General features: G+C 41.0%; 1 long non-coding RNA gene across 2 annotated transcripts; it reads left to right on the top strand.

Moving 5' to 3' along the window:
* Positions 1-239: 239 nt before the first annotated feature.
* Positions 240-8797, top strand: LOC144329288 (uncharacterized). 2 transcript variants are annotated; one of them, XR_013394764.1, is made up of 3 exons: positions 562-668; positions 1207-1308; positions 8021-8797. It is a non-coding gene; the product is annotated as an uncharacterized LOC144329288 (long non-coding RNA). The 2 variants fall into 2 exon arrangements; XR_013394763.1 differs by lacking the exon at positions 8021-8797 and having other exon boundaries at positions 240-668; positions 1207-1309.
* Positions 8798-10216: the final 1419 nt, after the last annotated feature.

The following is a 10216-nucleotide window of genomic DNA, read 5'->3' as shown; positions in this document are numbered from 1 at the left end:
ACTAGTTATACTGTATACTAGATATGCCATAATGCAGGCTGCCATAAAACACGCAGGAAGTAACGCCGCAAGGATAAAGCAACAGAAGTAGAATATGCGAATATTCCATGGTTGTGTAGTTGGGGTTGTTTAAAACCACAACATTAGAAGCTCCGCTAGAAAGTACGGTTTTACCTCAGACCAAGAAAGGATGCCAGCCAGGTTAACGAGCAGAGTCAGAAACGTTGCTGAGGGCAGGAAGCCTTTCTGTAGAAAACAGAAGTCCGAATGAGAACATCAAGGTACACAAACTTAAAAGAAGTGTCAGCAGACAGCAACAGGGATGCTAAAAACAGAGAAGAATTTGAAGAGCACATTCAAAGACCATGAAAATATTACTTAAATGCATTGGTAGCAGGAGGTGATCTAGTGAGGCAAATGGATTACAGGTGTGCTAAGGGAGGAGAAGCTGAATGAATTATTTGGATGCGTCTTTGCAGGAAAAGAGTCTGAGGAACTGAGGCAGATAGTGGTGTTGAGGTGTTTATTCTACCTTATTGGCAGAATAAAAGCTGACAAGTTGCTGGGTCTGGAAGGCATCCGCAAGACAGTTCCTAAAAGAACTCAAATGTGAAATCCAGGACTGGGGAGTGGCCAATGCAACTCCAATTTTTAGAAAGAGACCCCAGGCCAGGGGTCTGCAACCCGCGGCTCCGGAGCCGCATGTGGCTCTTTTACACCTTTGCCGCGGCTCCAGAGCGGATACTAGCGAGGGGAGGAGGCGCATTGTGCGCCCTGACACTCCCCACTGTGGCGGGCGCTGTACTGGCTGTGACGTTGCATGGGGGCGGTGCGTGCGTTAGTCACGCACCGTCCCGACGTCACCTTCCCGCCCGCCCGCTACATTGTAAGGGGCATGTATGGTGGTCACTACTACATTGTAAGGGGCATGTACGCTGGTCACTGCATTGAAAGGGGGCATGTACGCTGGTCACTGTTTTGAAGGGGAGTGAAGAACACACACATACAAAAAAGGTAACTTGTTAATTTAACGTTTATTTCTATGAGGAGGAGTAATTCTGAGGGGTCAAACAAAGAAATAATTTTAAAAAGTGACAAAAAAGTTATTTTTATAATGATGAGTTTTGCGGCTCCCAGTTTTTTTTTCCTTCCGAAACGGGTCCAAGTGGCTCTTTTTGTCTTAAAGGTTGCAGACCCCTGCCGCAGGCGATCCTGGAAAACAGGCCAGTTTGCTTAACAGAAAACTGGTGGAAATCTCTTGCCAAGAACAAGTCTTGCTGAAGTGGAACCAGCATGGCTTCTGCAAGGGTAAGTGCTGCCTCACTTAAGATCTTTGAGAGTGTCAGCAAGCGTATACGTAAGATAGAAGTGACGCAGTTGACATAGTGCACTTAGCCTTTTGAACAGCCTCTGACAGAGTGCCGTATTTTTTGCACCACAACACTCTCTTTTTTCCTCCTGGAAAGTAAGGGGAAATGTCTGTGTGTGTTATGGAGGGAATGCCTACGGGTGGCATGCCTACGGATTTTCCTCCTCTAAAAACTACGTGCGTGTTATGGTCGGGTGCGTGTTATAGAGCGAAAAATACGGGTACCTCACCAAAGACTCCTAAGTAAGCTTAGCAGCCACAGAATAAGAGGAAAGGTTATCTCACGGATTGGTTATGTTGCGAAACAGGAAGCAGGACTATCTTGGCTCAGAGGCTTCTAAGATTAGCAAATAAACAAGCACCTACGGTATATTTCTTCCTACTTCCTTGAAGTATTTGCAAAACTCCTTTTTGGTATGAGCACACCCCACTATATTCCATTCACAGCAATGAATATGACATAGGTGCTGTGTTTGGGTAGGGTCACTTGAAGTTCTGCACACATTCACTGTTTAATGACCTGTTCAGAACGAGACATTCTAATTAAACAAAAAGACACATTTTTAACATAAAGAACATACAAGCGCAGCCAAACTTCTAGTACTTGCTTTATCTGCTGTAGCACACAGGTAAGTTAGATCCCAAACGGTGTCATCAGAACCACTATGTAGGTATAGGTTAGAAATCAAAGGTCCTTCTTGCTGACTTTCAGTCAAAAGAGGCAGGATGGAATCCATGGAGCATAGCTTTGCCTAAAGACCCTAAACACTAAAGTTGATTGAATAGGGCTTTGCCAGTAAAACTGTCACAATGCTATAATTGGAATTGTGCTTACATCAAATTCATACACTTCTTGACCATAAAAACCCTCAAAGCAGTTTATAAAAAGGAAGAAAAAGAACAACCCTTATTGAAAACTATTAATGAGGCTATAAAGTTAAAAGCGATACATAAACCATGGAATGAGACAAACTTACAACTGATCCTCTAAGTTTATTGAAAGATGGATTTTATCCTCGGTAGTTTGGAATAGTAAGTAACCATTTCCCTCTTTGTTATAAAAGAATTCTCCTTATACTTTGTTCTTCTTTGCTTACTAATTTATTTCTTGTGTGAGTGAGTTACAGATTTTGTGATTGTGCAACAATGTATAATTGGTGTGTTTGTTTGTTTGTGTGTGTATGAAAAAAGATGATAAAGATACACAAAGAAGAAAGACACAGAAAAAAAGCACTTGCTTAATTTCTTCACAACAAATTACTGCACTTTTAAAGTCATACAAGCAAAATAACTTAGCAAGAATATGTTTGTTGGGAGATTATTTAGCGTTCTTGCAGATTTTTCCTTATAATTTGCTTGAGACCCTCCCCTGTCAGCAGTTATCCATGAGATTTTAAAACATTTTTTAAAGAGTGAGAGAGATGATCAATTATAATGGTGGATACTTTAAAATTACATTTTCAAGCTTTTCAGTTCTGTGAATCAGACACATCATTTATTATACAAAGAAACTCACAATAAACTCACACTAACAGTCAACCCATGGGAGCACATGAAGCAATCTGTTCTGGAGTCTGAGAGAGGGAATCTGTCTTTATTACAAAGTATAATTTATGTGGATTTTATATTTATGGGATTGGAGTCTGAGCACTTCAGTTTTATCTTCTTATTCTTAAGTTGATAAGCGACACATTCTAGGAAGACTCCTGCCTTAAAACCCTTAATCCCTTCTAATATTTAAGGAAAAAATTCATTTGCCTTGTGTCTCATTTTATGCCGGGACATGCATTTCTCATATTTTTTCTTTGATGTCTGGTTAATGTGACTTATTTTTTAATTATTTAAAATTCAAAAGCTTGCCATCTCAATATTGGGAAAAGCTGTTTGCGAATATGTATCAGTATTGTGTCTGATGCTGTGACTTTGCATTGCAGTTTGTAATATCTAATGCATTGGGTTTGGCTCTTTCAAAGCTAAGAAGCAGCATGATATATTTTAATATGTATTATATACCTGTGGAGATTATAGTCTGCTGTCCTTCCCCTAAAGGGAACAGATTTTATGGTTTAGTAGGTCATTGACATCTTTAACCTCAATGACTCTACACAACACAGTGGGAGAAGATTTTTAAATGTCAACACCAGGAGTGGGTCACTCAACTTCCACTGACTAATTCCTGGAAGTTAATTGTACAGTGTTATACTGTTTGTTCCCTTCTGGGAACATAATTTTAGGTTCTGGCTCTAATCATAATGCAATGGACTCTGTTCTGTATACCTTAGAGAACAAATGGCCAAAGTCTCTCTTACCCTGCATAACTCTGTTTCCAAGCAGCAGTCTGTGGACCTGAAACAATACACCCCATATACCTGTATTTACTCAGATTTACTCTCAGCCTGCCTCCAGCCCGCTTACCACCTTCCTCAGCAGAGTTTGCTCGAAGGCATGGTCCAACGCAGAGTGGCCACTGCCTTCCCCTGGCTCTTCCTTGGCATCTTGCTTCCTCTCGCTTCCCTGCAGCAGCAGCTGCCACCTAGGGGGAGCGTGTGGTGCCCCATTCACTGCCTTTGCTTCTGCACCATGGTGCACTGCATGCACCTCATGCTGGAAACTTTGAGGGCGATCAACAACTTGTCGCCACCAATCACCCAGATTTTCACTTCTGTTTTAAGATTTCATTTTCTTAATTTTGGATTCAAAAAAACAGGGGTTGTCTTGTACATGGAAAAATACAGTATGTGCAAAGAAATTTTCACAAAATTAGATCTACTTAAACATTTGTAGGTCTAGCCATTCCTCTCCAGTTTTTAAGACAGAGCTGCTTTCTGGGATCATCAGCTGCTGTATTTCCTGCCTTTGCAATTAAAATTGCTGTGGTAAGGGACCAAAACATATTCCAGTTGTTTTTAAATGTCGATTGTACTTAACGTATGTTGGCCTACCTTTGGCACAAATACAGATACTGCCAGGAACAGGGCAGGTGGCCCAGATCCCAAAGTTATGTTGTCTACCAGAGTGGTTCTGAGTACTGGGGACAGGGGCCTGAAATGCAGTGGAACAGCATACCAAACTTCATGGATAGGGTTCTTCTAATGAGTTGAATCAGCTGAAGCCCTGCGTGAGAGCTTCTGCTTGCACAATGGGGCTTTCCCACCTCTCCTTTCCCTAGCACCCCCAAAACAATTGGCTGGGGGGGGGAGGTTGGGAAAACCCCTAGAACACCACACAGTGGGAGGAGAGGAGGTTTCTTCTATCTGCAGGCTGCAGTGCTTGTGCTGTTAGGATGTTCACCAGAGCACATTGTTGAATTCCACCCCATAGTTCGATCCTAGATTACAATCCTGATTTGGATGAGTTATTTAAACCACAGTTTGCAGTTTGGGTGGCCATGGGAAACTCAGGTTTGAGCAAACCTACAAGTCTTCTATAGCTACCACCCATGGTGGCTATGTTCCACTTCCATTAGCAGAAGCAGTGGGCCTCTAAATACCAGTTGCTGGGAATCACAAGTGAGTAGAATTAGGGTTGCCATATTGTTGCCGTATGTCTGGATTTCCAGGGACATTTCAGCGATTTCTGCCCAGACACTGTTTCCAACTGACATATTCTGGCTATGGCTGGAAAATTTTGGACGTATGACAACCCTAGTAGATTGCTATTGCACTCATACCCAGCTTTCCAAAGGCATCTAGTTGGCTATTGTGTGAATTGGATGCATTTTAAGGCACTGGTTATGTTTTAACCTGGCTTTTATCCTTTGAATTGGATATTGGATGTTAATTAAAGACATGTTTTTCAACATTGCGTTTAGGGAGATGTCCACGTGCCCAGGATACTATAAAAGCAGTAAGCCTTTATGATACCTGCCTTTAATTTTCGACACTTGCAATGGTATTATCCTCTTGGAATCAAGCTTTGGAATAGCTTTTTCTTTCAATAAACTTTCAATTTCTTCCTAATATTATTATAGTTTTGTTTGTTTTATGTTTAATAACTTCGTTGGAGAGAGAAACATTACTGAAGACCTCACAGTTCTGAAAACTACAATCGGAGCTTTAAAATGCTTTAAATGTGGTGAATTTTTGGCTGATGTGTGGATGCTGCCCTTAGTAATTAATTATGTTAGTGGTTTGTATGTTTGTTAATTCCTTATGGGGAATATTTTTGCAGTTATCATCTGAGAAAGTTCTTCAAAATGGGACCTTATCTGGTAGTCTTTTGTCAGTGCTTAGAGGATTCTTCAGTGATTTTTGCACTGTATGGTTCTCTGCAAGCCTTGCACTTGTAATAATATTTTGCCTATTTTATTGTAAACTCTACAACTGTAAAATCAATACGCAATAAAAATACATAATACATAAAATACACGATAACAATTCCACTGGGGCATTGATACTTCTTTAATTAAAATATGTAATATTTAATAATAAAAGGAACGATTAAAAAGCTTGTCAGTTAAAACAGTTAAAAACAGTTAGAGCAAAAACAAAAACACAACCCAGAGCTTTAGTTCTGGGAATGCTTGCCTAAACAAGTGTGCCTTCAGGGGCCTCCATTATTTCAGCAGAGAGGATATTCTGCAACACTAGTGCCACCTGTGAAAAGACCCATCGCCACATTACGGCATCTCAGTAATCAGCAGATTGTGGTAAAACTAACTGGGTTCCATTAGTTGATCACAATGTCCTTACTTGAAAGTGAAGAGGAAGACAGTTTTTCAAGTCACATGGTCCAAAGTTGTTTAGGGTTTTTTAAATTTATTTAAGTAGCAAAATTTTAAAACGGGCTCAGTGGGTTATAGGCAAACAGTGCAGATCTCTCAGCACTGGTGTGATATGTGCCCAACAAGGTGCACCACTCACCACCTAGGCTGTGGCATTCTGCAACAGCTGCATGCAGCCTCTGGATCAACTGCAAGGGAAGCCCTACATAGAGCACATTACAACAGTCCAGACATGAAGTTAACAACACATATGTCACATTGGTCAGGATATTCCTGTCAAGCACAGTGTGCATTTGACGCACCAGCCAAAGCTGATGGTAGGGCCCTCCTGGGCCCCCATGGGCAAAGATGGTTCAAAGACCACTCCTAAACTACGTACCTGTTCTTTCAGAGGCAGTGCAGTCCCATTTAGAGCAGGCAAACCCCCCAATTCCCAGACCTGGGGACCACTTCCACAGTGTTCAAAATTAGCCAGAAGCCAGACATGTTTTGCTACTGGCATGGGTCCAATTGTGACCATGTAAAGATCTCTGAATGCCAGGTTGGCAACTAGGGAAAGCAAAATGTCACTTAGAGAAGGATTTGAAATATTTTCCTTGAAGCTTGAATTTGTTTTCTTTGATGTTTTAATGTGTTGTAAACTCCTTTGAGATTTGTTCTTTAAAATATAAAGCAGTATAGAAATAATAATAATAATAATAATAATAATAATAATAATAATAATAATAATAATTTCAATTGTCATCAGCATCCTGATCACACAGTGCTCCAAATCTCCTGATGATGCTCCCAACAGATTCATATAGATGCTAAACAGCATTGACAGACTTGTGCCTTGTGGCACCCACAGCTAAAATGCAAAGATGTAGACTTGTAGTCCCCCAATGCTATTCTTTGGTACCAGTTATATAGGAAAGACCCACAGAGACAACCCAGGAGAATTCCATGGTCAATGTTATCAAAATCCACTGAGAGATCCAACAGCAACAACAGGGTTACACTCCCCTTAACTTCTTTTGAGTCATCTGCCAGGGCGATCAGGGTTGATTCCATGCCAAACCCAGGCCTGAACCAAGATTAGAATTGGTCCAGATAATCTATTTCCTCCCATAGTGCCTGCAGCTGAACTGCCACCACCTTATTGAGAACCTTACCCTCAAAACAGGTATTAGAGACTTGATGGCAGTTGTCAAATACCTCAGGATCCAAGAAGGGCTATTTCAGTAGCTGGCCTACCACCACCTCCTTCAAGGCAGTTAGGAAAATCCCACTCGGATTTGTTAGCTGCCAACTGGACCCACTCAGTCAACCTCTCTGACTTGCACAAACAATCCAGCATGGGCAAGGGTCAAGACGGCAAGTGGTGGAGCAGGTGGCCAGAAGCACCCTTCCCACATCCTTAAGCCTCAATAGCTGGAACTAATCCCTCAGAACTGGATAAGACAGTACGTTGGATATTTCTTCAGAGACTATATTAGCAGGGGAAAGATCAGTATGAAGGCGAACAATTTTGTCTTCAAAGTGCCTAGCAAACTTAACCACAGTAGGCATTTGATGGTTTGAATGTCCCATTGACTGGAACAGGTAGGATAAACTTTTTCACCACTTTAAAGAGCTCTGCTAGGTGGCTACCTGAGAATGCAATGGAGGCAGAAATGTGGGCCTTGATGGGAAAGATTTCATTATGTAGGCTCCTTTTTTAGGACTAGCAGAAAACACATAAAGTAAGCAAAATAATCAGATATATGCTAAGTCTGGAGCCTCTTGAATCGTCAAACCAATTCCTGCTCCTCTTGGTTTAATAATAATCAAAGAGAAAATGAGTAAACTAGTAACATGTGTTGTTGATCTCAAGCATGACCACTGGCAAATAAATTAATGTGTAATGCCAGATGAATCAAGCTTATTTTCTCAATTCTTTTTCCTAGAGAGGAATAAAGTTCCATCAACAGAACCTCATTAGGTTGTGCAGCTTATACTAATTTGAGGAGCACATAGCTTGACAGTAAGCATAAGAAGAGAAGACAGAAACCCAAACGAAAGCTGCCAATCTACATCATACAAGAAGTGAACTTTGACCTCTCATAAGAAGGATGGTGATTGTTTCAAGTGCAAGAAGAAAAATGGAAGCTTGTCTGCTTATAAACATCAATGTCAGGGCACATTCCCTAATGGGACACCTGCATGAGCGAGGAAAGAAAAGAAAATACCAATCATGTTTGTAAAAAATGGCAAATGATAAGCTCCCATGTCTTTATTGCACAGTCGTCATCATCATCACCTGCCTCCTTCAATAAAATTCCCAGGGCAACTGGTAAAAATTCAAAATACAATAAAAATAAAACACATACAGATTTAATATGTGGATAAAATACTAAGAAAAGTAAAATACAATAAATGGGAACAGCATGAAAACCGTAAAAACAACAAACTCAGTCCAGATTAAAAGGGTTTTGCTTGGTGCCAAAATAAGAGTTGGCACCCGGCAACCCTCTTTTGGGAGAGCAACTGGGGCACTGCCACTGAGAAGGCTCTTTCCCCAATAGCTTCTGCCATGCCTCTGATGGCAAGAAATTCAGAGAAAGGTCTCTGATGTCATGCAAGTACATTTTGTTTTGAATATTTAGCACTACACATGCTTTATGCCATAAGAAAAGCTGGACTCTACCTGAAGGGGCTTTAGATTCAAAGTTTGACAATGGGGAGACACATCAGGAGAAGCAAGAGTAGGAAGGGATATTTGTGAGCAAATATTGTTCATATCCTTAGACTTAAGAACCTAAGAAGAACTTGCGGTATCAGGGCAAAGGCCCATCTAGTCCAACATCCTTAACTAGATGCCTCTGGAAGCCCACAAGCAGGGCATGAGGGTAGTCTTCAACTGAGGGATCCTGCTTCCAGCCCTGCTGGTTCCTGATCCCCATCTAGAGTCATCCCACTGGTCCATCTAGCTCAGTATTGTCTACACTGACTGGCAGCAGTTCTTCAGGGTTTCAGACAGGGTACACTATCATCCCTACCTGGAGCTACGAGAAATTGACCATGAGACCTTCTGCAATGAAAGCAGATGCTCAACCAGTGAGCTATGGCCTTTCCCCTGATGCCCCATGTTGAAAGAACTACAAGGCTATTCAACAAGGTGGCCTTTTCTCAAAGATGTGGTTAGAGTTGTCTAAATAAGCTTAAAATGTTGATAGATCAGCCTTACATGATTTTAAAATCCTTTTTGAAGCATAGGGAGGAGGGGAATTGGTCTGAACTAGTATTTTCTATGTTGAAGTTGTTGGTTTTTTTTTAAAAAAGCCTCCTTCTTAATTAACCAAAACACAAATGTTGCTTAAGAATTTCCAGCAAGCCCTACTTATTTCAGAGTAACACTGTCTTACATTCCTATTTTAGCTTGGCCCTTGTGTGGCTTCACCTCTCATCTATTTCAATTATTCATTTGCATTGACAGCTGATATATGCGATGTCCTTATCTCCAGGGAAACAGATCGGCTGTTGCCGTTTGATTTATCCTACTGGAATGCATTTCAATTACCATCTTAAGCCTGCGTCCATGATGTGGGGGCTAAGGCAATGATGTGAATCACCCTATTTAATATGCTCTGTTACTTTGCTGAAATCCATTGCGATGGGCGTTCAATGTCTGTAGATAATGGTGTGTGTGTGTGTGTGTGTGTGTGTGTGTGTACAGATGCATTTGTCAGTTTGTGGTGAGGAGGGAGAGTCACAGTTTATGCTTTCTCCTTGACACAAATCTTTAGTTGCAGTTCCAGCAATGTTATAGATATGGAGGGGAAAGCAACCCAAAATAACAGAAGAGTGCAAAGGGGAGCGTAGGAAGACTCTGCTGCTTTGACTGTTTAATAAACCCAATTCATATGTTTATATGAATACATTCATCAATTTATTATTATTTTTAAAAGTATAACTCACTTTTGAAAGAGGTGCAGAATTGTTCCAGAGATGATAGTGGGACAACAGGTTTGTGATGCCACTAATACCAGCCAGTTAGGCCTGTGCTGAAACACAGAACTGGTTTTAATTGAGTCTTGACAGAGAATCTTGTATGACTATATACAGTTTGGTATGTGTACTTCTGCAGTAGTGTGACCACACTA

Source organism: Podarcis muralis, chromosome 12 (genome assembly GCF_964188315.1).
Source record: "Podarcis muralis chromosome 12, rPodMur119.hap1.1, whole genome shotgun sequence".
Lineage (NCBI taxonomy): Eukaryota > Metazoa > Chordata > Lepidosauria > Squamata > Lacertidae > Podarcis > Podarcis muralis.
Note: the sequence above shows the minus strand (reverse complement) of the source record. Positions and strands in the feature narration are given on the sequence as shown.